We start from the raw sequence: 7,136 nt of genomic DNA on the forward strand, positions 1-7,136 counted from the left end.
ATGAAGAACCAGTGGAGATTCTTGACAGAAAAGAACAGGTTTTAAGGAATAAGACAATCCCATTGGTAAAGGTACTATGTCGAAACCATAGCATGGAAGAAGCAACATAGGAAGCCGAAGAACAAACCAGAAACAAGTACCCACAGTTGTTTACTTGACAGACATATAGGGAAATTTCGAGGACGAAATTTTTATAAGGGGGAGGTAAATGTGAACCTCGAATCCTAATTTCTCTACTTGAGTATGTTCCTTACTAAGACTAGTGTGATAAATAGGTTGATGTGGAAACTAGTGTGGAATAATAGAGGAAAAAGTGGAGATTTGAAGAAAAGAGGAAATTTGGAAGTTTAACTCATGGAGAAAATTTGCAAAATTTGCTAAGTATAGAATTTTGTGTGAGATGCGTTGGAAGGGACCAATGTGTTGGAAGGGTGTGTTCGATGATGGATGCGTTGGATGTGTTGGATGATGGATGCATTGGATGCGTAGGTGAAAGAAGGAAAATGAAAGTGAGGCATTGGGATTGCACGAGGGCTGGAAAGAGGCATGCATCGAGCAACCTCGGCCAAATGCCTAGCCATGCATCGAACAGCCTTGGCCAGTGCCCATGCAATGCGTCGAGCAGCCTAGGCCAGCGCCCACGGCATGCGTCGAGCAGTCTCAGCCAAACATCCTGCCAATGCGTCGAGCAGACATGCCCGTGCGTTGAGCGCACTTCCAAGTGGCCACGCCCCGTGCGTTGAGTGAACTGCAGAGTGGCCACGCTCATGCGCTGAGAGCCATGCCGAGCAGCCATGCTGTGCGTCGAGGAGCCCTGCCATGCAGCCAAGCGCGCAATCCATGTCATGCGCCCATGCACTAAGCGAGCGAGCGATGGCCAGCATACGCCGCAAGCCCATGCATCGAAGTAGCACGCCCATGTGGCTAAGCACCCAGCTAAGCAATAAGGCACCGCGCGTAGCCCATGCGACCAAGCACGCCCATGCGTCGAGCGACCAACCCATGCAGCACGCCTATGCGTTGGTGGCCAGCACCATGCGCCCATGCGAAGCAAACCGTGCGAGTGAGCCATGCGTCGAGGATGGACGGTCACCCTATGCATTGGTGATGGTAAGCTCCTAGCGATGACTATGTTGAATTGTAATGATAGTGAATTGGCTTGCTATGCGTTGAGTAGAGGCTATGCGTTGAGCATCCAAGAGTTGGACGCATATAAGGGTGAGGTCACATAGAAAACGTCATCGAAACCATGTGTCTTCTTGGGAGGAAAGCCTTAAGCCTTAAGAATTTGATGTGGTGGCATCAGATTGGAGGCTCATACGTTGGCAACATGGGAGTAAGACACTTAGCTTGCGATGATCACAGCATTGCGTTGATGAGGTGAGAAGGAGACACTTGGCCATGCAGCTAAGTAGGTGGTGTCAACTCCGGAGAAGGTTTGGACGCCTATAAATAGAGCCATGAGACTTAATTTTTAGATCACAATTCAGAAATACCGTAAAAATAGTTGGGAAAGAGGAGCAAACCTTGCATTGGAGCCAAATCCATGCGTTAGTCATAGAGAATGCATTGGACAGAGAAGTCTGAAGAGGACGCATTAACTTAGGACGAGGAGTTCTCCCAAATTACTCCTGCGTTTTGAGTGATTTCAAAGCCACCTAAAAGCTCTGAAAGTATACTTTTCAGAGTAGGGCTGCTAGAGGAAAAGCTCGAAGGGATCGGGTAGGAAACTGAGAGGAAGACAGAAGGGTCAGGCTGTCGAATAAGCTTGAGCCAGTCTTGAAGATTCTATGATTCCGGCCAAACCATGATGATTTATGAGCTCAACTTTTAGGGTAAGCTTCTTGAGACATTTTAGAATATTTTTGAAGATTCTATGATTCCGGCCAAACCATGATGATTCACGAGTAACTATGAGCAATCTAAGCTTTAATTTGAATTTGGATTCTAGGGGTGAAAAGGGAGCTCGAGGTAGAAAAGGGAGCTACTAGAGTGAAAAGGTGAGTGGCTAAAACGTTTTGTCTAAAACATTTGCTTAAAATTTTTATTACAACGTGTTATAGAAAGTATGTTTTAAAGAAGATTATTCTCATGCCAGCTAGTTTGACAAAGTGATTTCCAAGCAAACCATGAGTTATGTTTTAAACGCATGCATGTGTGAGAAATTGTTGAAAAGCGATTTATATGTGTTCAATATACTCAACATGCGTTAGTACTTTTAAAGCCATATTTTTCTATGTGTTATACTTTACATGCTTTAAAGAGAGAAAGTCATTTATGACTAGTTTTACTTAAAACGCAATACCGAAGGACATTTTGAGAAGGTATCCGCCCAACTAGATATTGAAGGACATTTGAGAAGGTATCTATTGGTACCGAAGGACGTTTGGAAAGGTACCAAACCAACTAGATACCGAAGGACATTTAAGAAGATATCTGAGCAGATGTACCTAAGGTATGACGGTACTTAGTATGGTCACGTGTACGTAGGTAGTTAGAGTCAAGGATTGAGCAAAAGGGTTCTCTCTTGACTAGTAGTTGGTGTTAGGATTGTTTTATCCACAGTAAGGGTTATTCTCAACTGAGAAATAGTTTTACTGTTTTATGATTAAAATAACTTTATATATTTTATGCCTGGAATAAAATAGTTTTACTGTTCTCAACAAGTACTATAGAAGCTTATATTTCAGTTCAACTCTTTATTGAGATTTGCATGAGAATCAATTATCTTTCTTAAGTCATTAACTGGGCATAAGCTCACTCCGTTTTCAAATGTTTTCTTCCCCCCCCCCCCCTAGGTAGCGGTCAAATCCTCTGAAGATAGCTCTGCATCTTCTCTGCCACTAAAGAATAACGAGATTTATAACCCGTCTGTTAGGTGGTTACTGTTAATATTGTACACATGTTACTGTTGTTCATATAGGGACTAGGGTTTGTGGGTTTTGGGACTTGTGAATCTAGTGTTGTAATGACTCTAAATATGTTATGTTTCTGAATTAATAAATTTTTTCCTAAAGATATTCCACTGTATATAAGTTATATTTTGGTATCAGAGTTATTCTGCAAGAGTTATTAGGCAGTAAGTGTCAACCAAACGGTTGATAACTGCTACAGTCACGCCTTTTTCAAGGCTAAGAGGGTGGTCTGGGGTGGGGTGTGTCAACATAATGGTCCAATTTAACATAGCAGACGAAAATGCAGTGGTCATAGACGAGCGCAGTCAAGTTGCATTCATCATGGAATGTCTTTTGAAGAGTTTCCTACAATTATGCAGCAAAGGGATGATGAACAAAATCCAATATAACTTGACCAGTCTCCTTAATGAGCTATAGACTTACCAGTCTCTTATGAAAAATAAGGGACTGGTTGAAGGAAAGGCAAACATTACCCATTCCGAAAGTAAGTTCGTTCCTTAATCTTCTACTTTGGAAAAAATTCAGAAGAAGAACGAAGATAATGGGAAGGCTCTCGTTGCTTCTGTAAAAGGAAGGGAAATGCTAAGTTGGTCGATAAGGGCAGGTGTTTCCACTGCAATGTGAACGGACATTAGAAGAGGAACTGCCTTAAGTACCTCGCTGAGAAAAAGAAGGAAAAAGAAGGTAAATACGATTTACTTATTTTCGAAACATGTCTTGTAGAACATGATGAGTTTATCTGAATACTTGATTTAGGAACAACAAATAATGTTTGTTCTTCTTTACATGGAAATAGTTCCTTTCAGTAGCTGGAAGAAGGTGAAATGACGCTTAAGGTCGGAATGAGAGATGTTGTTTCAAGCACTAAAATGGAGAAGAATCGAATAAGATCATCAATGTAAAGTAGGCGACCATAAAGTAGTGTTGCAATGCTGCAAAGGGACGAACAGAGCAAATTTTCCAGTGTTTCAACGCACCGAGACGAAAAATTCACGTGGTTCAGTCGACTTTTGGCCGATTCGCATGCGGTTTGTGAAGTTTCGGCAGTCTGGTTCACTTAGTTCGAGAAGTTCATGGTTTGGTTCGTGACCCTGGTCTAGTTCAAGCTATTTTGTTGCTTATTTTATGTAATAATTAGTTTTCCAATTAATTAAATTAATATAAAATTTATACTAAATTAATTAATTGCTTAAGAGTCTAATCTTAGTCCATTAATTCTTTTTAAATTATGCATTTGATGTATAGTTTTTTTTTTTTTTAATATATGTCATAATGTATGCCATATAGAAAATCCCACCACAGGTTATGCATTTAATCATACATCATCAGTATTATAAATGTTATAATATGGTTGCATGATTTAATTTTATAGCATGCTCAGACATCATATAATATAATTGTTATAATATATGTTTGCAATCATTAATAAAATAGCCATGCATCATTTATATTATAAGGGTTATAACATATCGTTTGGATGTATGGATGTATGTATGTTATTAATAATTTCATTACTTTAGTATATAAATATTATGTATGATTAAGTAATGAAAATTAAAATTGAGATTGCATGAAGCATGACGCTGCTTTAGGTAATTTTATCAATGTTATAATTTTACTAAGTACATCATTATACGCAATGTTTGACTTTAACTTATTTCATTTATTTTATAATTGTCATAATTAAATAAAATTAGAAATTAAAATCAATAATTAAGAATTGCATGCAAACTTAGGTTAAAGTCATTTTTTAAATAGTTTAAAATATGATACACGTAGACTTAAGTTCACAATATTTTTAATATGAACAGAAATTAGTTTAACTTTTTTAATCAATTTAATATGATTAAAATTGTTTTAATAAAAGATTAAAATTGTAGCAAATTTATCTATAAGGGACCTTTGTCTAAGACTAGTTCTATCTATGTTGGGGTATTTAAGCTGACGGAAACAGAACACCCCTTCTTGGGAACTGACATGGAAGGTGAATTAGATAGATTTGCTACAAGCATGAAATTGTTGATTAAAGTTTATTAAAATGTTTAATGAACATCAATAAAAAATTATTTAACTATCCAATGTTAGTGTTACTATTGGAAAAACTTAAACAATCACTTCGTAAAAAAAGTAGCAGTATTTTGCCTAAGTTAATTAACCCTAGGTAAAACACTCAGTGGTAGGAAAATGCGGTACACGATAATTCATTGTTCTTTTCACGTTTCTCCCTCATAGTTCACGTCGTGAGACCGTCAATAACAATGTGAATGAAGAGAGTGTTTATAATAAATGGGAGCATGACGTATGTCAACACATCCCATGATCCCTCTCATTAGTTTGTAGTAAATTTTCATGCTCGACCTCAAGGCACCTTTGCTTGCGTCCCCCTACCGATGACTTTGTATGATTTTTTACTCAAACTTCGTAAATGGATAGGGTTGTTTTAGTTTTTGCCTCAATCGGTTTTTTCCTATGCTTGGCTCATTGGGGCATAACTCTAGAATCTAAAATAAGGGGTTACACTTACAAAAAAAACGTAAAGCTAGTTAACAATTTCTGGACCGAACAATGGTGACTAATATTTACAGTGAATGGATCGAATCCCGTAGCGGAAGTGTTTTCGTGTGAGATCGCCTAAAATCCCACAATTGAATTTTACATTAAATAAAATCGTTGTACTAAATAGAATGAATAAACAAGTAAACTAGCATAATATTGGGAAAAAGGTTAGAACGATTCTTACTTTTGTATATTCCCCAAGTGCCACGAACAATCCTCCCCAAGGTTCCAATGAATGGATCTCCAAACGGCCTCGATCACGAACAACTCCTTGAGCGATCTCAAATACTACCATGAGAGTTACCTCTTTATTATCTGGATTCAAATAGAGGGATAACTGGTATCCAACTATTGAGAGAGGGAGAGGAGTATAAGGTTTTGGAGAGTAGAGAGACTCAGAGAAAATTCTGCACAATAACACTATGAAGTTGTGTATTGTCAGAGTTGCTCTATAATGAGAATTGTGCATTTAGTGAATTCCCAAAAGGGCCATGGGGAGGTCTTTATATAGAGAAGGGCCAAACATTTTTCCCAATATATTTTCCTTTTATATAATTAATTAAATAACACTTATTTAATTAATTAGCCCATTCAATTAAATAACACTTATTCAATTAATTAGCCCAATTAAATAATACTTATTTAATCTTCACAATTGAATAACACTTATTTAATTTTGACTTGCACAATAATTAAATAAGTATTTATATATTAAACCGAATTTAATGTATATATTTAATTATCATTTACATCCCATGTATATGTGCAAAACCTCTCTATTAATTAAATCTTTGTTAATCTAATTCACTTTAATTAATTAATTTGAATCTTATCCAAATATTACTTTCTAATTTGATTATAGATCATATCCATAATTAATTATATATTAATCACACTAATATATAGTTTTCTTAAATTAATTTGAACAATTCAAATTATCCCTCTTAGGTATCCTCTAGTGAGCTAACGAGGGGACCTAATGGACCTGTAAATCATAAGCTTAAATGATATGAGATTAATTGGTTAAACTCATTAACCAAGTTCATTAATATTTGTTAACTGTGGATACACTCCACTAAAGACTCACAACTGCACTATTCTCACTACAAATATATTTCTGTGTTCATGGATATAAACCAACACCAGTAAGTGAGTCCTTCACAAGTATTAGTAACTCCAATTGGGTGAAATTACCGTTTGGATTACATCTGCATCTTTAAGTACCAATGCTCCTCTAATGAACAACTTATATATGGTCTAACCAATAAACAGAAACCCCTCTTGGGCCAAGTGAGAGGGAAGGACCCTTTGTTCAAGTCTTGGAGACACCACTTAAGGGAACACTTATCTATTTACACTCAAGGAGGGAAGGAGTGAATTTCATCTTATATTATTATGTTTCCATCTCTCCACTCGGTTTTGTCCCTAAAATGATAGGCTTATTGGGTCGGCAAATTGGCCACCCTCACCCATGCAAATTGAAGGAAAATCCGTCGTGAACAGGAGTTCATAATATACTTAGGATTAATACTAAGTCACCCAGGTCATCCTACTGAAATAGAAACGTAATTAATCAACAGATGTAACACCGAGATCTCCATGATTATGCATAAACAGTGTTACATATACAGAGATCTCTATGAGTAGCGGAAGTGGATCGATCAA

The sequence above is a fragment of the Benincasa hispida genome, chromosome 5 (genome assembly GCF_027475165.1).
Source record: "Benincasa hispida cultivar pf3 chromosome 5, pf3_genome.v1.1, whole genome shotgun sequence".
NCBI lineage: Eukaryota > Viridiplantae > Streptophyta > Magnoliopsida > Cucurbitales > Cucurbitaceae > Benincasa > Benincasa hispida.